Here is a 22,347-nt window from a genome sequence, read left to right on the forward strand (position 1 = left end):
GAAATTTTTGATCTGTCAACATATTTATGAACAGATTGCTTGTGTGAATATATAAATAATTTAATAATTATTTCCCCAAACATGATATGTTCCTTCTTAAACTCTGCTACCATATTTTAAAAGTAGTTTTATTTCTTTGGTCTATTTCATTGATTTTGGCTCTTAATTTTTTAAATGGCATTTATTTGCTAACCACCTACAGTTACTCTTCCAGGAATGAGACTTATGTCCATGTGCCAAGAGGCAGTATCTATATTTATTACGGTCCTTTTGGATCATTATCTGAAAAGTAAGGAACAGTTCCTAGATACTGAAGGAGAATTAAGTGTATTCTCTTGTCTATTCTCTCTTAAGACAGTTTTCTTCAGTTATACCCAGATGTCCTTAATACTTTGTAATTCCCACCAGTATGGAACCATGATGATTACATCTTTGGTTCCTGATTGAAATCCAGGCGCTCTGATGACATTATTCCCACAGCTTATTCCAAAATATTGTTTAGCTTTCTTCTGGATATTAATTTGTTCCATCCACTTATCCTTATTGACCAATAGTCGAATGCTATAGTCATAGTCAGATATTTGACTATGGGTTCTCTTTGGAGGCATATGAATTACATATTTCCTCTCTTCTTTACTGATATAGGCAAATGGTAATTTTATAAAGTCATTAATGCATATTTGAAATTCTAACAGAGATTTGGCATAATTTGGAGGGACACCTGGGTTAATTTTTTTGTTGTTGTCAGCATGTAGGCTGATTTATATACTTCAAATTTACTTAAACATATTCTCATCTTTAAGGTTCCAAGAGTTTAGAAATAAGATTGCCTCTGCAATAAAGACTCCTGTTTGCTCCTTTGTAAGATCACTACTATAGCAGAATGCTTTGTTTTGATCACTAATACTCCCACATTAACATCAGACAAAAACAGGTGATATTGAGATATGAGGAAAATTAAGGGGGTTTGAGAAATAGATTGTGGCTACAATGGAGGAATAATCATAAACTGGAGAGTGGTTAGTTTGTCCAAGGGAAAAAAGACAAAGATGAATGGAAAGAGAAAGATAGGCTTAGATGGGTCTGCCCACATTATACTGAAGATTGGATTAAGATAGTAAGTCATTTATTGAAAACAAGGGAAAGATTTTAATAAACGTGAAAAGTTACCAGCTATAGAAAGGGAAGTATAACTAGGACTAAGAAAAACTTACAGATTTGGTATTAAGAAAAGGTATGGGAGATCAGTTTCACCGTTTTCAAAGAATTTGTTATAAGCATAAGAGACAAAATGTTGGTAATATACGCTATTTATTCATTTAAGTATCTTATAGGGAATAATTGAGGAAAGCAGAATTTTAATTGGATGAATTTTAAGATTAAAAGTGTTTTTTTCTTAAAATGAAATAATTTAGTAGATATTAAAACCCACTTAAGGTGTAATAAGTAGACAATATAATTAACAGAACAGGATATGCTAGAAAGAACAAGGGAATGTAATAAAAACAAATGGCAATAGAGTTGGCAAGATGAAATTGGTGTTCAGAAAAGAATAAATGAGAAACATATTTTTGCATTGCTGGAATGTCTAAATTTGTCATTTAAAATTAATTTTGTTCTCTCAATTTTTGACACAGTAACCTGACAAACAGTACATAAATCAAATTTAGAACTATCCAGTGAATCTTCAAATTAGACATAGGAAAACAAACATTCTAATGTTTAATTTCTTCAAATCACCTGAAAAAGCAAATATGGGATAGAAAAGCCAAAGAACATTAGAAAAATTGGCTTTTTAACCTCATCTGCCACTTTCCAGTTACAGTATTCTGAGAACCTTGAACTAATGTATAGAAAACATATTTTATCTGCCCTGGGTCTTACATAAAAGAGAATACTTCCATGTGATTACTATTAGTTGTATATATTTATAAACAGTAGTTAAATATACTTCCAAGCAACATAAAAATAAGATGAATGTGAATGAATCCACTAACAAAAATAAGTAATGAATAATTAGCAATGCCACTGAAGTCTTCTGAATCTCTCTCCTTGGTGACATTCCTTCACTCTTACTGAGATATAATTATATATCATGTGTTTATCAATCCCTTGTCTTTATATAGTTTAACATATATGTGTGAATTGCTAAAATAAGCATAAGTGTGTATGTATTCTTAAACAATGTGACCAGAAATTCCCATTGTATTTAACAGTTATTCACTTAAAAAGCAACTTACAGAATAATTTAACACTCAATATTATGTTTTTAGTATGCATTCATGTTAATGTCTGTTGCTGTAGGTCATACTATGATCATTCAATGTTATGTATATGTTAGTTACTATCCATTCTTTTTAGGACATTTGGGAATTTCTTATATTTGGTTTTATGAGCAATATTAATATGCACATTTTCAAAACAAGTCTCCATGTTCTCCAGTATAAGTGTATTTAGTCTGTATACCTTACGAAGCAGTTACTGGGACATGAAATTTTAACAGCTTTATGATTCCTTAATTTCTTCTAAGTTATTTTTTTGTATTCAGAAGAATATAATTTTTCCTTGTCCTTTGCTCTTCTATTACATTTTTTAATGACTTTGCAAATCCACAAAATTTCTACTGCAATTATAGTTTTATCAAATGGGTGTATCTATTTAGGAAAAAACTAACATCTTCACTTTGATATTTCCTTTATATGAAGGTAGCATGTATTTTCTATATTTATGTACTTTCACAATATATATTCAAAGGCATGCTCCAAGTTATTTATTTCACTGATTCACTGAAGGCAGAATTCTCCCCTCAAACAACTTGGAAGCTCTAAGTTCAATAATGTGTAAAGCAAAGACTGAGACCTCTAAAAGAATGGGCCTAATGCTACTTAGATTCAGACTGTCTGGCTCTACCACTCACCATTTTGTCATACTTGCCCATTTCACCTCCAATAAGCCCAAATGATGACCTAGGGAAATTCCAGCCCCACTACCCATCTTTCTGTGATTCCTTATAGAATGTTGTTTGCAATACCTTAATTGATCTCTGTGATGACCAGGTGAATATGATGATGCTGAACTTCTGCAGTAAACTGAGAGCAACCCAATGTTAAAGTCTTGATTATTTTGTGATTCAAAGTGCCAGTATTCAGTAGTCAGGTGTTCTCTAGATTTTTGAGATACTGTCAATTCAGATTTTGCTAAAAATAAATTTAAATTGGAATCTTCCCAAAATTTGTAAATTGACCATACACTATATGATGACAAATTTTCTTTAATATATTTCATACTTCCCTAGTTATCTTTCAAGTAAGTTTGTTTCTTTTCCTAGTCTAGTATTTAGACTTTTGTTTACTACTCTAAAAATTTTTAAATGATCCCCGGAATATCTGTGTCTGTTTTTACAAACTCAGGGAGAAATCTCATTATTGCAAAGAGCAAGAAAGAAATATTAAATGTTCTCCCTACTTTGAATCACCTTAGTGTTAAGAGTAGAAGAATTACCTGTCAAGTAATGCTAAATCAAGTTGGGAGAAAACCTGTAATAACTTCTGTTTTCTCCTTGTGGTCATTATGTCCATGTTATCCTCAAAAATTTTCTTGCATTTTCTCCTTATCTGGACTCTTAATTATTATTAATGAAATTATATTTTTACTTTTATTACCTCTTCATCCCATTTAATATTATTATGTTTTATGTATTATATATATATTTTAACATTTATGATTAAATTTGGATTTTCTTCTGTGGTATTTAAACAACTAAGTGTGTTTAGTTTAGTTTTGTTTGTTTGTTTGTTTTTAAGATTTTATTTATTTGAAAAAGAGAGTGCAAGTGAACATAAGCAGGGGAAGGAGCAAAGGAAGAGGGACAAGCAGAGAACGCGAGCAGAGGCTGGGCTAGATCCCACAAACTCCAAGACAATCTGAGTCAAAATCAAGAGTCGGACACTAAACTGACAGAGCCACCAAGGTGCCCCTAAGTATGATTTATAGGTAAATAATTTAATAAGAAAAAAAGCAAGAACTGTAATTTATCTCAAGACTTGTGTTATTACTCTAAAGAGATTTTATTCTGATTTGTAATGTTACTTTTTAATAAGTAATAAGTTTCAAGTATTCTAAATCTATTTTGAACATCTTGTAAACACATCTTAATTCTAATTCTAGTTATTTGGATTTTCTGTCAAAATTCACTAGAAATGAAAATAGATTAACAAGAGGTAGATTGTAAATTTGAGAATCATCTCAAGCCTTCTATAGTATCAGAATTCTGAATGGAAAAATACTTTTTATAATGTATTGATTAATGTTTTTTCAGTAGTTGGCATTCCTCTATGCTTATGGGGAGACACAGATCTCTTGTCACTAGAGGCGGACAGAATCGCAGGTGGTCATTTTCCCTGCTGCTTGTAACTGTCAGTACTTGGCTTTTGGGCTATAAGTCTACTCCAAATGTTTGTGAAGGATTAGAAATACTGTTTCCAAGCTGTGATCGGGGTAGTCTGTTTTTATTTTGTTTGTTTGTTTTTTCTAATGGCAACTACAGCTATGTGTATAGTAGATGAAAGAAGTATGCTATATTCTTACAAATCATGAAATTTGCTTTTTACTACAGAACGAGCACTTATCTCTCATTCATTGCTTTATGATTCCCCAACTTAGAACTTCACATTCATTTTATAACAAAAATTAAACATAAAAATGTAATATTTTGGGCAAAGTTCTTCAAGAAAACATTAGTAACAGGAAGCAAGCATCTTACATAAAAGAAAAATACATCTATCGCAGCCCAAATGAAATAAATATCTATGCATGATAGGGAGAGGTGATCTTCAAACTGAAAGCTGATAATATAGAAAATTTAAGATCCTAAACTAACTTCCTCTGCAAGGTCAGCACCACAAAGAATGAGAGAAGAATGGGAAACAAGGAAAAATGAGAAAAAAAATTCCTTTATCGGGTTTGCAATGGATTTAATAAATAAGCTAGGTGATGATGACAACTAGAAAATCAACAGCAAGTACTGGTGCTACTACTCACCACAAGTGAATGTTGGCTTCTTCAACTGAATAATGAAATAGCGGAGGCTATCTACAGAGAATTCGCAGCAAAAATAGAAAGAGCATATTTATTATGAATAATATATACTGCCTAAAATAAGAAGAAACCTTTCTGGAGTGACTAAGAATTCCCTGAGCCCTCATTACTTTAGTCAACATGAAGAAAAGAGTAAAACTGGATGAGCATTTCTTTCCATTTGAATGAAAAAGTTAAAAAAAAAAAAAAAAAAGAAAAGAAAAAACATGATTTGGCCTTTTTGAGATTCTCTGCTTTTTAAAGGATGTTTTCAATTCATCAACCCTAAGAGCATATTATGAAAAGCACTGCATTTTTATCTTCAATTTATGATCCCATGTTTACTTTCATTTATGAATGTCCCCATGTGTTATTGTAGATTTGACATAGCCATTTGAGACCTGGCAAGCTTTCGCCAGGGGATTACAGGAGCAAAGAAGCAGGTAAAGATCACACCTGTGTTATAATCTATCCTACATATTTAATAGATACATGGATATAGTTTCCAATAATAAGTAATTTTCAAAAATTCACTCTGATGGGCAAATGGGTTAATATGTATATGGCTCCCAATTCCAGACCAATGTAACTCCCATATTGCTTCTACTCACATGTTTCATATTAATTTTGAATTCTAAGGATCTGGAGATACTATTTTCTTATTAATGGCCTTCAATTTGGACTTACATAAACTTTAAATGTGATTTTGTACTACTCTTTCAAGATACTCAGGTGTTTAAGAGTTTATTGGATAACTGAGCTGTAAGAACTGCATGCCATTGGGACATTCCACTCTCAAGTTTTGTTTTCAGCCTGAAAAACAAGTCTCTTCCTTTTACTATCTTGAACTTTTCTGTTCTTTAGAAGTAATTCACTCTTTGTGAACAATAGACAAAGCAGTGAGTTATTTGAGTTAACAGGTTTGTGGCTGACAAAATAAACACAGTATGGGTAGTATTGGTTTGAGTAGTTAAGCGTGTGTATTTCAAAGCATGGAAAGCTACTCACTTTCAATTGACTTACAAACTTTTTTCACATTTATACACACACACACACACACACACACACACACACACACCCTTCTATGCACACAGCATTTCTTTTACACACAGCATTTCTATAAGCAGGGAGGGCTGTTGAGGAAGAAAGCATAAATATTGACATCAATTATAGAAATAGATGTAGGGTAATTTATACTCTCCATCCTGATGACTTGAATTTCTCTGCTAAATTTAGTGAGAAATAAATTTAGACCAGTCCCAAGGGAATACTGACACTTTTCCTAAAGTCTTCCATAGATTGTAAACTACTCACAGAATTTTAATGATAGAGCTAAAGTATAACAATTCTACTATCAAAATTTCCAGTATTCCAATCTGTTTGTGAAACAGAGAAAAGCCCAAGTTCTTTTTGCTGTTGTTTAATATTATAAGTTATTTATGTTTATTCACTTAAAGTATGGAGACACAGTCATGGTTTCTGTTCTGGACAAAAATAAGATGTGCTATTTTACCTCTGTTACATAACAATGCAATTAAGACTAGAATACATTTGCAACTAGATCTGACATCAGGCAAAATGATGAGGTCTAAAAAGTAGTCATTGCTTTTTCTAAAATTCAGTTTTGTCCCAAGTATTTATCGCCATCATGGATCAACATTTCAGCAATTAAATGTAACTTTTCCAAGCAATTGACCATACTCCCCATACTCCAGACCTTATCAAATTCTCACCCTTAATAAACTTTATCTTTCTTATGCCTTATTGTCTTTGATAGTCTTTCCAAATTTTACCTAGAGGGTAATCTTATACTTTGTACATTTAAAAAACTAAGACACAGAAGATAAGTAACTCACATAAGACAACACTACAGGTGATGGCAGAACTGGGACTAGAAACTCGGGCTGTATTGTTACTAGTCCACTCGAGGCATTCAGAAACCTTCTAAGTAAAATACTTTTTACCAAAGAATCATTGATGATGCTGATGGTTCCATACAGTATAAAATTTAGGGCTGATCATCTTCAACAAGAAAACCTCAAGTTTCTACCATCCAACAGGTTAGCATCATTTTTTCCCTTGTAATAACCAGTCATCTGCACTGACTTAAGGGAAGAATGTGGTAGGGACAGGATATCACAGTTTTGTTTGGCACTTGTGAGATTTCATACTATAGTTCACCAAGTAAAAATGACATGTTGAATTTGGAAACATTTACTAAAATTATCATGATAATCAGTTTCCAGGGTTTTTTTTTTTCCTTTAAATAATTTATATTGATTATGTTCAGATTCAATATATACAAAATTAATGGTGAATAGGAATTTTATTCTATATAAGGAATTCTTTTTTTTTAAATTGTATTTATTTGAGAGAGAGAAAGAGAGAGCAAGGGAGAGAGCATGAACAGGGGGGAAGGGGCAGAGGGAGAGGGAGAAGTAGACTCTCTGCTGAAAAGGAGCCCGATGTGGAACTCAATCCCAGGACCCTGGGATCATGACTTGAACCGAAGGCAGACACTTAACTGATTGAGCCACCCGGGCACTTGTGAATAGGAATTTTTATGTTGAATTGATCAGCACCTAAACAATGCAGATATGGATATTATCCTACTTAAATTATTCCTGTTCCCTTTGTCCTTACTACTCTTAACACTGAATAGTGTGTGTGTGTGTGTGTGTGTGTGTGTATATATATATATATTTTTTTTTAAGATTTTATTTATTTGACACAGAGAGAGAGAGAGAACACAAGCAGGAAGAGTGGCAGGCAGAGGGAGAGCGAGAAGCAGGCTCTCTGCTCAGCTAGGAGCCTGATGCGGGACTCAATCCCAGGACTGTGGGATCATGACCTGAGCCGTAGGCAGCCACTTAACTGACTGAGCCACCCAGGCATCCCAGTATATATATATTTATTTTTGAAAGAAATTTTAAGCCTGGTAGATGTATCTCTCCTAATTTGTATAAGAACTTTTTTTTTAATTCAAAAAGCACACATTGTTATTTGTCAACTTTGAAAAATAGACTATTTAAAAAAAAATACTACTGCTACTATGTTTCTAAAGTTCTAGTTTCCTTTTTTTAGGACAAACTACTGATCTACCAAAAATCAGACACATGTTAGCTATAACTGACACATTAAATTGTTAGTGATCTGAGCAGTGAATAAAATGTCTTTGGCATTCTTTGACTATTTAACCTAATTACTTTATTAATCACTCTCTCTTTAGTTATTCATATTTTGTTGGCATTCTATTTCATTACAAAATAATTTTAGTTTGAGAAAAATGTTTATAATCTCTCAGTGTTAATTGTTTATATTGTTGATAAATATGAGGAATTTGTGAAGTATAGAAGAATGGGTAGCTGATAAAAATTTATGACTTGAATTTTAACTCTGTACTTGATAGTAGAATAAATCAGTTCTAATAGCAAAATATCCTCAAGATTATAACCCAAAAATTTAAAAAAATGTAACTGAAGAGCTATTGTAAGGTAGAAAAATAGGTATAAATCTGTGTTGAATATTAGGATATAGCTGGTAAACACTCTGTCAAAAACAGAAGTGTAGAGATAAGCAGGTCATGAACATTTCAAGAAGTTACTATTAATACTAATTACATTTTCCTTATACTGGAATATATTTTGCCTATAATTAGATACCAATTGCAGAAATTTTCTCAGTAGGAAAACTTTCCTCAAATAATAATAGTTTTCTTGAGGGGGTAAAGGGAAGATGGTGGAGTAAAAGGATCCTGACCTCACCTCTTCCAAGACAGTTGTAGATCCATACCAAGACACGTAATAATTAAAATGGCAACAATTAAGAAAAAAAGAAAAAAATACTAAAAGCCACAAGAGAAAAACAAATAGTTACATACAACAAAACCTCTTAAGTTTATCAACTGATTTTTTTTTTTTCTTAGCAGAAACTTCGCATTACAGAAAAAAGTGGCATGATATATTCAAACTGCTGAAAGGAAGGAAACTATAACCAGTAATACTCTACCTGCTAAGGTTATTCAGAATTGAAGGAGAAAGAAAGAGTTTTCTAGGTAAACAAAAATTAAAGGAGTTCATTACCACTAAAATGACCTTATCAAAAATGTTAAAAGGACTTCTCCAAATGGAGAAGAAAGGACCATAACTAGAAGTAGGAAAATTATGAAAGGAAAAAAAAATTTATCAGTAAAGTCAAATATATCAATCACTTACAAACTGAGGGTTAAAACAAAAAAGTGAAATAAATTATCTCTACAGAAATTAAGAAACATACAAAAATATGTAAAATATGACATTATATACATTTAAAGGAGAGGAGAGTTAAAATATAACACTTTAGGAATGTGTTTGAACTTAAGTGACCATCAACTTGATATAGACTGCTATAAACATAGGGAGGATGTTCTATATAGACCTCAAGGTAGTCACAGACCAAAAGCCTATAATAGATAAACAAAATAAAGAGAAAGGAATCCAATCATAACACAAAATGACAAGAAAGGAAGAAGGAAGGAACAGGGAGTAAGTACAAAAACAACCAGAAAACAATAAACAAAATGACAAAAAGCAGATACCTATCAGTAATTACTATAAATGTAAATTGATTAAATGTCCCAATCAGAAAACAGGATGATTGAATGGATGAAAAATTCATTTATATGCTTTCTACAAGAGATTTATAGACCAAAAGAAACATGCAGACTGAAAATCGAGGGGTGAAAAAAGATAATACCTGCAAATGAAATGAAATTAAAAAAAAAAAAAAGGAGAGGTAAGCAGTACTTATATGAGACAACATAGACTTTAAAGATTCTAACAAGAGACAAAGAAAAGGGCATTGCATAATGATAAAGGTAACAATTCAACAAGAGGATATAATAATTGTAAATACTTATTTTGTACACATTATAGGAACACCTAAATATATAAGGTGAATACTAACAGAGGAAAAAGGACAAATTAATAGTAACAGTAATTCTAGTGGACTTCAACACACTACTTAAATCAATGGATATACTCTCCAGATTGAATAAAATCATTAAGGAAACAGTGGTTTTGAGTAACATTAAACCAGATAGACCTAACAGATATAAACAGAACATTCCATCCCTAAGCAGCCATATACATTACTTTCAAGGATACTTAAACTTTCTCCAACATATGAACTGTCCTAGACTACAAAACATCTTAACAAATTCAAGAAGACTGGAATCATATCAAGCATCTTCACTAACCACAATAATATGAAACTAGAAATCAACTAAAAGAAGAATTTGAAAGAACTTGAAAGAACACAAACATGAGAAGAAAAAAAAAATGTTATTAAACAACCATGGGTCAATAAGAAATCAAAGAAGAAATACAAAAATATATGGAGACAAATAAAAATGGAAACACATCTGTTCAAAATCTTTGAGAAATAGAAAAAACAGTTCTAGGAAGTAAGTTTGTAACTGTATAGGTCTACCTAAAGAAAAAAGAAAATTCTCAATCTAACCTTTTACCTAAAGGAACTAGGAAATGAATAAAGCCCAAAGTTTGTAGAAGGAAGGAAATACTAAGTTATAATAATCAAAACAGTATGATACTAATATAAATATAAACCCATAGATCAATGGAACAAACTAGAGAACACAGAAATAATCACACACATATGATCAATTAATTTACAATAAAAGCGCCAAAAATATAAAGTGGAAAAAGAACAGTCTCTTCAATAAAAAGCACTGGGGAAAACGGACCACTATCTTATACCATGTACAAAAATCAACTCAGAATGGATTAAAGACCTGAACAGAAGGCCTGAAACAGTAAGACTACTAGGAAAAAACACAAGCAATAAGCTTCTCAATATACACCTGCGGGATGAATTTTTGGATTTAACACCAAAAATAAAGGCAGAAAAAGAAAAGATTAGCAAATGTAACTACATTAAAACTAAAACTCTTCTGCACAGCAAAGGAAACCACCAACAAAATGAAAATATAACCAATGAATGAGAGAAAATATTTGTAAATCATATATATAATACAGGGCTAATACCCAAAATATATAAAGAATCTGCATAACTCAACAACAAAACAAAAAGTGTATATAATTTCAAAAATAAACAGACACTCTAAATAGACATTTTACCAAAGAAAATATATAGATAGCCAACAAGTACATGAAGTATTGCTCAAAATCACTAATCACCAGAGAAATACAAATCAAAATCACAATGAGATATGACTTAATCCCTATTAGAATGGCTATTATCAAAAAGTAATAATAAGTGTTGGACTGCATGTGGAGAACAGGGAACCTTTCATTCTGTTGGTGGGAATATAAATTGGAGCAGTCACTAGGGAGAATAGCATGGAAGTTCTCGAGAAAAAAAAAATCAAAAATAGAAATATCATATAATCCAGCAAGTCCACATCTAGGTATTTATTCAAAGAGAACAAAACACTAATTCAAAAAGATATTTTAAATTGTTTCAAGAATGCCAAAGACTACATTCCCATGTTCTGCAACTTTATCTTATAAAGTATATAAAGAGGCATTATATGGGGTAAATAAGGTTTTTTCCTCATTCCATGGAGTTATGCAGTTATAAAATCACTAGCTTACACTAGGCAGAGTATTTATTTTATTAGAAAAACAAATAGCATATACTAAAAGCTGAACTGGGGAAAAAAATACCTTTATAGAGAGTGAAAGAAGAACATTTAGCTAATTACAGATACCCACAATTAGAAAATTGTGGGTAGAAAATTACTGTTTGAAAATTTATCTTAGGGATTATATAACTACTCTCAGGAATACCTGGTTAGGTGATTTATAGCTCATTATTTTCTTTTGGTCTTCAAATTATATTTCAATTTAGTGGTAATATACTTAAGCCTACATGATTTTATTAGAAATGTACAATTACACAGTTAAATTAGAAATTTAACTCCTATTTTAAATGTATACCTTGATGACTATAAAAGATTTTCTTCACAATTATTGCACAAATAATTCATACAGGCTAAACGTATAATAAAGTGCATTTGTGGACATCAGAGTACCTAATAACTTTCCTGCAGCATCACTATATTAAATCTCTTATAGGTCATATTAATATATAACCAGAAACTATTGGGAAATAAGAAATTTGACAACATTATATAACTTATTTAGTTTAGAACATTTCAAACACCAGCAATTATGCACATATGCTTAATTCTCTGATTTGAGCAATTCCTGTTAAAGATCAACTATCCTCATCTTAGTAAGTGGTCATAGAACTATATAAGTAACAATTACCAAATGATTTCTAATAACTAAATTTCTTCACATTGACACTAACTGCTGGAGAGAAAGGCACATTCTTCTTACTATCTTGTAAGAAACTTCCCATTCCTAGGATTCCTCCCTCTGGAAGCACAGAAGCAGATGGGAAGTGTTGCAAGAAATTCATGCTTTTGTATGACCACTGTCACAGCTACTACAAACTCTACCTTTTCCCAGAAACCCCCACATAGAACACCTTGGTCTGGGCTCTGCAGCAGAGGCCAGTGGACTCCTCAGAAGCATGAAAAGCTGTGGAATGTACACATTTCTCCTTCACAAGGGTTCAGTCTGTATCAAGGGATAATGCTGAACTGATCCCGCAGGTTGTCCTTCCTCATAGTTTTTTTTTTTTTTTTTTTTTTTTTTAAGATTTTTTATTTATTTGACAGAGATCACAAGTAGGCAGAGAGCAGGCAGAGAGAGAGGAGGAAGCAGCTCCCTGCTGAGCAAAGAGCCTGATGTGGGGCTCGATCCCAGAACCCTGGGATCATGACCTGAGGCGAAGGCAGAAGCTTTAAACCACTGAGCCACCCAGGAAACCCGTCCTTATAGTTTTTTTGGGAACGGGACAATGGTCCACTGAAGGAAGTGTGGGGAAGAGAAAAATAGGGCACAGCTGCCCCAGTCCCTCCAATTCACAACCATTCCCTATCAAATCAAACCCAGATTTGATGGTGTGGTAATCAGGAAGAGAACTTCTTTAAAATTCACCTAGAAATTCATAGAAAGGAAGAAAGGGAGTATAAAAATAAATTCATTTGAAAACAGGAAGTAAAATAACGTAAGAAATTTAAAGATTTTATTTGTTTATTTATTTGACAGACAAAGATCACAAGTAGGCAGAGCAGCAGACAGAGAGAGGAGGAAGCAGGCTCCCTGTTGAGCAGAGAGCCTGATGCGGGGCTCAATCCCAGGACCCTGGAATCATGACCTGAGCCGAAGGCAGAGGCCTTAACCCACTGAGCCACCCAGGCGCCCCAAGAAATTTAAAGAAAAGGGAGTGTGAGAGACCAAATGGGCTAGAATGATCTTTGATATGCAAAATATACTTAAGTTTTGTGAATTATAAAGCTCCAAACTAGGCCTTCTCATACTAAAAATAAACAAAGAGAAAGACTGGTGTCTTCCTCTCTGAGTCAGTTAAGATCCTGACTGAAAAGAGAATCCAACAAAAGTTGTTCAAGAGAATTAATAAAGACGCTCTGTACAGAGGGTACTGACACACCAGCAAAGTTGAGAAGACTTCAGCATCTTCAGGCTTAAAGGGCCATGGAAAGAACTTAGTGCCTGTGAAGAGGATGGCTTCTATGTAGTGCATTCGTGTGTCAGAAATGATAATGAATTCCTAGAATTTTTCTTGGAGTTTAAGGCAAAGGAGACTGCTAAGAAAATGTGGCAATATTGGCAGATGGCTTCTGTCTAATTTCAATCCTGCTTCTATTATGATAAGAAGGCTGCATTGTGTGTTCTATAAAATCATGTTCAAAGTTTTTTTTTTGGCATGAAAACAAAAATTTAAAAAAACAGTATATGGTTAGAGGAATAAAAACACAATGCTCTCAGAAACCAGAAAATAAGTAAATAGAATGAGCAGAGAGGCATGGAGGAGGGTCATCTGCTCTGTACCATAAAACAAGAATAGGAATTTAACTTACAGATACAAATATAAATATAGAGGACTCTAAAATGCCAAATACATTTGGGAACAGTTAGCAGTTGGAGTCCTCGGTGTGCTTCCTAAGAACTGCTGATCCAGAGGACAACTGTCTAATTTATCAAATTAATTTTAGCTTAAACCGTTTCTGGTATATCTTGATTATCAAGTGAAGAACAGGAAAACTCTAAATGCAGTAAAAATAATCTATATGTGTACATTAACTCTCATAGAGACCACAAAGTATTTCTTGGCAAACGTTTAGGTGACTGCAAGAGGGAAAAATGAACTACGAACCTCAACACTATCTTGACGTTAAATGTCAAATGTGTTAAATATCAAAAATTCCTGTTTTTCTTTTCAACTTCTAAAGAAGAGTTTGCTGACACTCTGTGAATTAGCTAATCTCTAAATGATTACAGCAGAACTTTAGCTCCATGAATGCATCTTTTCCTGACTCTGGTGTTACATTATGAACAAATATTTCCCTTTGCTGCATTCTAATTGCATCCTCCCTTCCCCCCACCATTAGATAATTAAGATTTAACTATAGAACTGAAGATTTTCTTCCCGTTTGCCAATAAACTTACTAAATACATTCAAAAGATAACTTGGCGCAACTGGCCATCATGAAGGACATATAAAAGTCTAATAAATATATTAACTGTCCACCCAGTACAGCTTTGCATGTTCTTCCCTCTTTCAAACCAGGGACTTCTAAACGTCTCTAACAACCATGGTGGCTCTGAGCTACCAGAAAACAAATTCTGGAAAGCTGAGCATATGGCCTAGCATAGGAAATTCATTTTCACTTTCTATGCTCTCTTACATCACTTTTAGGGCCAAATTTTGCTCTGGGATACTCAGCTCTTATGGAATTTAAAGGCTGTTGCCTGCTGTGAGGTAAATGTGACTGTAATTTTTAGAAAGTTTTATTTCTTAATCATCAAATAGCTTGAAGAACTCAAGAATGATCTGCTATATAGACTAAAATGGTGATATAAATTCCAGGGACACGTTTTCTATTTTACAGGCTTTGTTTCATTTTGACTTATATTTGCAAGATGGGAAGCAAGTGATTATCTGGACAAGTTCAAGTTTTCAAATCTTGTTTGAAATTTCCAGAAAAGGAAAGTCAATTTTTTTTTAATTTTATTTTTCTTTAAGAAAGAGAACTACCTAATTATGTACCTGTCATGTGGAGAAATACCCCAATACTTAATTGATACTTCACTGATAAACTTCAATAAAATTTCTTAAACTCACAGATCTTACAGGTTCTGTGCTTGGGGAAGGTGGGAGCAAATAGGCAAGATTGGGGACTGTATGGTCCATCAGGCTTTAGAGTGCTGTGATAAATGAATCTATTTACACATAATGTTCCTATTTACTCTGGAATTATCTTGAGACTGAATTTTAGGCCCAAACTATCTTCATTAACCCTCCAAAGATCAGTTTGTAAAATAATGCTGCTCACCATAAAATTAGTAGAAATATCCAAAAGATGAGCATCTATTCAGGTTGTTGGGTATTTTGGTTTGGTTTAGTTTTGTTTGCTTGTTTTTGTTTTTTGTTTTTTGTTTTTTTTTTCAAATTTTCTAAACATGCACCCGGTCTTTAATGCTCAACATGCAAGTGCTATCCTTCAAATCTAAGAAAACTGTATCTTATTTTTTTGGGTCCAAAGATTAATACAAGTAAAACTTTAACTTATTAAAGTTTCCTACTGGAGGGACCAGTTGTTGATAAAGAAAATTGATTGAGATTCTAATTGCATTAGGCTTATTGCTTACCTTTCAACAGTAAGTTAATGGAATCAAGCTGGCAGGATACAAAATCTCACTTTTCCAGTATTAAATGTGGGCCACTCAGCCATTCTTTCCTTCATTTACCTCAATGTGCAAAGCCAAAGTAAAATGGCATCAACTTCAAAGTGTTCCAAGTTTTAAATGAAGGAATTACATAAAGAGCTTAGAACAAAGCCTGGTAAACTGCAGTTTTGTTTCATAAAGCATGCAAGTTTTAATAAACATATATTAAATTTTTTACAACTCTTCCATTGATTGATGTTTGCTTGTGTGTAAATACAAGCAAAGTTCAGCACGAGTACTGTGGTTTCTCTACGACTCTATCAAAGGAACTTGTGAAATGTTTTTGTAAATGGGGAAACATGGAGACTGAGGCAGGGGAGGCCCCATGAAACCATAGCAAATCTCCACTGAAGCTGTAAATAGAAACTGGAGTTCTATCTTCCAGTCCAGTACTCAGACTAATAGGATAGACTTGCTTCCTCTTAGATAGGAGCATTCCAGTTTCCCTTAAAGCAAATATATTCTTCACAAGGTTTAGAATTGCCTAGAATTATTCACATGGGGACTCTTAGCAAAGACGTGATAAAGTTTCCATCTACGTGGCCTCATTTTAAGGGCCTGAAGCTTTGTACTTCTTCAGAAATAGACTGCCAAAGACAATTTGTCTTCTTATATTCTTTGCAAAATTAAAAAAAAAAATGCATCCTGCCTTCTTTTTTTGTTACTCTCAAAAAAATAAAATCAGTTTCTCTCTTGAAGGACACAACTGGAGAAATTGCCCTAAGGATGCTTTGTTAATAGAAAAAAGTTGGTCAGAATACATAAGAGATGTTAAGTGAAAAGGTCAGACTTTTCCTGAGCCATGTACCATGTGGGTAATAGTGATGGTGAAGAAATCTCCCCACCCTTTTGCGCTCCTCAGACAGTAACTACTAAGAATGACCATTTCCCATTCAAACTAGGTAAGTCATGGATACTCCTTTTGTTTACCTATGGCAAGGCCAGATACAGACCTCCAGATTCCCCTTCTTTGTAACCATTGACCAAACTGGACAAAATTCTTACACCTGTGACTTGTTAAACTTAAGTGAATCTCTTTCTTTCCAACAGGCCCCTGAACTTTGGCTCGCTCTCGGCCAAAGCCAGCATCAACATCTGATACGGAGTTACCCTTCCTTAACAAACTCTCCCCACCAAGGAACATTTCCTGCTCAGATGTCAGATCACTCTATCCTGTTGGCATGCACACCTACTGGGTTCTTTCTAGTCTTATTTACTCCTGCCAGTAAAAGAAAATTTCCTTCTGCCTGACCTTTGTGAAGCTTGTACATCTTATTATCAGGACATTCTCCCTATTGCAATAGTCTCCTCCACTTATTGCAATAATCCTTTTGAATTAAGTCTCTCTTGAGTACAGGTGTCTGTCCTTTGCTCATAGGGCACATATGAAAACATGGAGATTAAAGTTATATTGTTATATTACATTCCCCCATAACTAAGATGTGAAAGTGAAACTCTTCCAGTCTCGGTTTCCACAATGCATTAAAATCCTAGAATATGTATTTATGTCACATTAATATGCAGAGAGAAGGCCAGATTTGTAACCTTAACCTATCCATCTCCTGCTAATAAGGATTGCAAAGGCCAAGGAAGGGCAAAGTGAAGAATGGAAGAATGACAGACTCTTTTTTTTAGGGGGGAATTGTTGGTGTTCTGAGTTTCCCTCCTTCCCATCCCACCTAATATATCCCCCAAACACACCACAGAGTACCTAAGAGTAGGACTTAACCAGGAATATTAGCTCGTATTGGCTTGTGACTCCTGCAGTATGGACATACATATGTCTGAACCCCATCTGAGTAACATAAAGGGTGAGACATCAGTGTGCAAGCCACTTTTACAAACACTTAAATTAAGGCAGTGTCGCAGGGAGGGCTAGATTCCCAAAGTTTGTTAAAGCAAAAAATTGAGTTATGCTTCCCATGAATCAGACGTGGGCCCTATGAAAGAGATGGCAGGAGTTGCCTTAGAACCTACTCAAGAGATATGGTGGTAAAATCTCAACAAAGAGAAGTTGGGGTTATTTTCCGGATAACTGGAAAATAACTCTCTTTTCTGGAGATAGACCAGAGAAATCTATGATTCAGAGAATAATATATCACCTCATTAAAGAAATTGCTCTGACAGGTCTCAGAAATTAGAACCTCCAGAGAATTCATAAAGGTGTTCTCACAAGAGTTTTGTTTTGCTTTAAAGATTTCATTTTTTTGACACAGAGGCGGGGGAGAGAGCACAAGCAGGGGGAGTGGCAGGCAGAGAGAGAAACAGGCACCCCAGTGAGGAAGGAGACCTATGTGGGGGTGGATCCCAAGATGCTGGGATCACGACCAGAGCGAAAGGCAGCTGCTTAGCCAACTGAGCCACCCAGGTGCCCTCAAGAGAGTATTTAAGTGTTTTCCTGGGTTAGAGAACCTGCCATTAACTGAAAACAGTATCAGTCAAGTAAAAACTCCACAGTTCCTTCTACATCTTTATCCTTTCTATGCAATGTATCTGAAGAGTGAGCCAGGTGGGCAAAGAAGGTAAAGAAAAATTGTCAGATATTGCAATTTTGTGGATGTCCTGGTAGCTCATCCATCTAGGTTATTCCCCCTTTTTTGTTCACCTTTGATTACACTAGTTTGCAACTCCATTGAGGTTAAAAGTTAACATATAGAAAAATTAAAGCAATGCAAATAATTTTTGTCCAAAGAAATTCACATTGTGTCTGGTAGGATATCACTGATATTGGCATCAATCATTTTGCCAGTTTTTCACTGTACTGTAAAATTCAACATTTCTACAAGATATTATCTCCATGATTACAGACATTTCAATATAGAAATCTCTCAATTTTCAGTCCTCTTGGATCAACTTTCATAATTTTAAATGTTGATATTTGAATCAAGCATCACACATAAATAAAAATTTGAAGATAACTTATATTGCATGTTGGAGGCTACGGCACGGTTGGAGTCGTGGATCAAACCAGGCCCTGACTTGTGTCTCCTTTAAAGTCTGGATGCCTTGATAAGGGGTTACGGACGGGAAAGTTGAGTAACACTGAGAAAGGGTCTGTACCATGTGTCGTGCGCTCGCCTACGTGACTTCCCACACACTCTCCCTACAGAAGGGAACAATGTGGTCAGGGTCATGAATTCTTAGTTGGTCCTTGTTTTTCCTGTACCTCCCATAACCTACTCCCTGGTTGATTGTCTTGCTAATGGCTTTAGCCGAGACTACCTGGCATCACGAGGTTTGCTTGTAGTTGATGTAAACTTGTTATAGGAACTTGCGGTCATCTGACTAGGTACTGATGTATTACTCCTTCTATTGTGGTCTGCCTTATAAATGCTTGTAAGATGTGGAATAAAATCAGCACTGTTGGACATCCTCCTCAGTGTCCCTCCTGCCCCCATCTCTTTGTCTCTTAATTTCTTTTCACCAGCCTCTTACCCTCGCGTTTCCTGGTCGATTTGTCACGCCAGCCGCAACAATTGCAGATCATATGGCTAGATGGAGAATAACCTTACTCCATATATTCTTTGTTCTTGAAACAGAATAGAGATTAGTTACCTTTATGCACATTACCATCTACTAAAAAATAAATATGAACATCACTATTACTTTTGCTAAGTGTATCTACTCTGCATACAAGTGAAAGATGAAAACAAGAGCTCCAAAGGGAAACTCAAAATGGGTATTATTCTCTGGGTGGCACAGTCAGTTAAGGGTCTCTCTCAGGTCATGCTCTCAGGGGCCTGGGATCAAGCCCTGCATTCAGCTCCAAGTTTAGCACTGAGTCGGCTTCAGGATTCTCTCTCTCCCTCTGCCCCTCCACCAACTCGCTTGTGCTCTCTCTCTCTCTAAAATAAATAAATCTTTAAAAAAATTTCTTATTCTCCAAACAGTTCTGCCTTAAATGAAACTTCAGCATATACATTCATTAATAACCAATAGCTAAGAATTCAAACCCCACTTTCTTATAAAAATTGACTCAGGCCAAATCAAACAGGTACCATTTGATTACAAATTCATGGAGAGAAAATAAAATAGCAGACATGACCAAGGCATTTGAAAACTCAATTTCTACATTGTACTGCTTTCCAAAGATACTTATGCTTTCTAACATGTATTAAGGCTTTATTCTTTACATTCCCAGATAATCTTTGTCTGCTTCTTAATATTTCAGTGCCTCAAACTTATCATATCTATCATAAGATGATATCTGTGAAATATTCTACACATAAAGAACATTATATAGAAAGGGACTTTCCATAAGAGAATTTATCTTACTTCTGTATTCAGATAGGATAACATTTAGTATAAGAACAAAAAAAATCTTAAAAATTTAAGTGAAGAATGTACTAAGGAGCCTTATTTTAAATTTGAATATCTAGTAGATAGATGTGCTATGAAATCTAATATTAGAACATATTACATACGTCTGGTAGTATAGTCTAGCCTAGTGTAGATAAATTGCACCAGAAACTCACATATTTTTGTTCACAAATACAAAAAAATAGAATCCAAATGTAAAGTAATAACCACAGAAAAATACAATTTTTAACATATAAAAAAATTGATATCCTATATAGACTGATATCCTATATAACTTTAAATAAAAAGAGCAAAAAAACATTTTTGACAATATTTTAGAACTATAGGCAAAAGATTTTTTAAAAGAATATGGCATAAAACTAAATACACAAATTTACAGAAAAGTAAATAAAAGATACACAAACTTGGTGTTTAGTGACAACCTGATTAATTTATTCCCTCAACAAATATTTGTTGAAGTACTTAAAGGCCTGAGGGAGTCAGCAATGAATAAAATAAAATAAAAATACCATTGAGTTTACATTAGGTTAGGGGAAGATAGTCAATAGACAGATACAACTATAGGGGAAGATAGTCAATAGACAGATACAACTATATATGTATATGTATATACCCATGTATATAGTTATGTATATGTATATATGTACATGTATATATATATTTTATATATTATATATATTTTATATTGTATATATAATTGTATATATAAGTGTTGCATAAAATGGAAAAAGCTTACAATGGGAGGTGAAGGTCAGTGATATGTTAGAGTTGCTATTTGGAAGAGAGTATGTAGGGACACTTCGTGGAAAAAAGATTTGTTTAGCTATTTAAAAGTTGTAAGCCATGTGGATGTCTAAAGAAACACATTGCAGATAAGAGTGCTGTTTGGTGTGTGAATGCAGGAATCTGCCAGAAGACCTTGAGATAGAATACAGGTGGAATGGAAGGAATAAGAAAGTTAAAAAGTGTTGAACTTGAGAAGTAAGGAAGAACTTGATTACTTAAATCCCTATCTGTTATTCAAATCAATTTTATTTGTATAAGATGAGGACACTGCACAGCTTTGTTGTTTTTTAATACACTATTGGTCATATTTGTGCATACATTTTTAAAAACTCTTGTAATGGAAAGTTTCAAATATCTAAAAAAGAGAATATTCTAATTAACTCCCATGTATTCATCACGTGACTACAACAATCAATTCAAGACCATTCTTGTGTCATTTATATCCTTAATTTCTAAATTGGTTATATTGAAACAAATCTCATATGTAACATATTTATGACTATTTTAGTCTGCATCTCTAAAATACAAGGATCTATTTTAACATAACCACAATATTATTCTAACTTTAAAAATCTTTAAAAAATAATCACTTAATATCAAATATCTAGTTGGCATTAAAATACTGAATTTTTAAAATTTTTAACATTGACTTGTTGGATAAGAATCCAAACAAGTTCTACATATTGCATTTTCTGACATATATCTTGGTTTGTAAATACCTAAGTAAAAATACACACACACACACACAGACATACACACAAATAACATCTTCTTTTGCAATTCTGTTATTGATCTGAATTCTGTATATGAGACATTATGCAACATGATGGTTTATAACACAATAAGAATTACAGAGTCCCTATTCTCATGATTGTCTACCTCCTGCCCCACTCCCAAAGGCCAGACTGGTAAACAGATTCCTAATCTTTTTATTTCTGGATAGGAAAGTAAAAAACTGAACAAACTGAATACTTAGTATCAAATGGCACCTGACAAAGTTAGTGTCTTACACAGTTACTTTAGGGGAAGACTCTTTAGACTGGTGGAAAACTTAATTGATGCCAGAAAGTTCTGTACCCTGACCTAGCAGAATTCTGACAAAATATTTTATTATAACATAAACAACAAAACTTGAGTAGAAAACATGTTATTTTACTGCGTTCTCTGTGTCTAAATCAACTCCAGTGATTTGGAACACAAAGGCACACTAGAGAAGAAAAGCCAAGAAAAAAATCAAACACAGAGATTTCCCCTTCTGTAGGTATAGATATCAGGGTTCAGGAGGAAGTAGAATCGATCATGTTTGCTGTATACTTCCAAA

The sequence above is a fragment of the Enhydra lutris genome, unplaced genomic scaffold, assembly GCF_002288905.1.
Source record: "Enhydra lutris kenyoni isolate GAN:26980312 unplaced genomic scaffold, ASM228890v2 scaffoldscaffold3, whole genome shotgun sequence".
In the NCBI taxonomy this organism is placed as follows: domain Eukaryota; kingdom Metazoa; phylum Chordata; class Mammalia; order Carnivora; family Mustelidae; genus Enhydra; species Enhydra lutris.